Raw genomic sequence first — 308 nt, forward strand, 5'->3', positions numbered from 1 at the left:
GGGTCCGCCCGCCCGCCGTCCCGCAGAGATGCTGGCGGGGATGTCGGGCTCTCGCTGGGCTCATCAGGAACATGGAAGCGTGTGGTTTTGATTTACTTCGAGCCGCTTGGGATTTGCCAGACTCTTAACCCCGCGGACTCGTGTTTGTCGGTGTATGTCTGTCTCCGCAGTGGCCTGGGGTTCAAAGGGACTTTGTTTGGTGGGAGGAGGTAAGTAGGCTCTCGCTCCCCGGCGATGTGTGTGCGGATTTCGTCTACGCTACTTTCTTTCATTGTTGTACAAGAAGAGAGAAGGGAGAGAGAGGGAAA

General features: G+C 56.8%; 1 protein-coding gene across 5 annotated transcripts in view; it reads left to right on the forward strand.

The window, feature by feature from the left end:
- Positions 1-308, forward strand: part of ADAMTS6 (ADAM metallopeptidase with thrombospondin type 1 motif 6) — a 147,819-nt gene that overhangs the window by 756 nt on the left and 146,755 nt on the right. The window contains exon 1 of one of the 5 annotated variants that reach the window (XM_017747089.1): positions 20-209. The exons of the other annotated variants lie outside the window; for them this stretch is intronic. The gene's annotated coding sequence lies outside the window, so the exon portion shown is untranslated. Of the gene's footprint in view, positions 1-19; positions 210-308 lie in introns of those variants that run through there. 5 annotated transcript variants of the gene reach the window in all.

Source organism: Corvus brachyrhynchos, unplaced genomic scaffold (genome assembly GCF_000691975.1).
Source record: "Corvus brachyrhynchos isolate BGI_N302 unplaced genomic scaffold, ASM69197v1 scaffold131, whole genome shotgun sequence".
NCBI lineage: Eukaryota > Metazoa > Chordata > Aves > Passeriformes > Corvidae > Corvus > Corvus brachyrhynchos.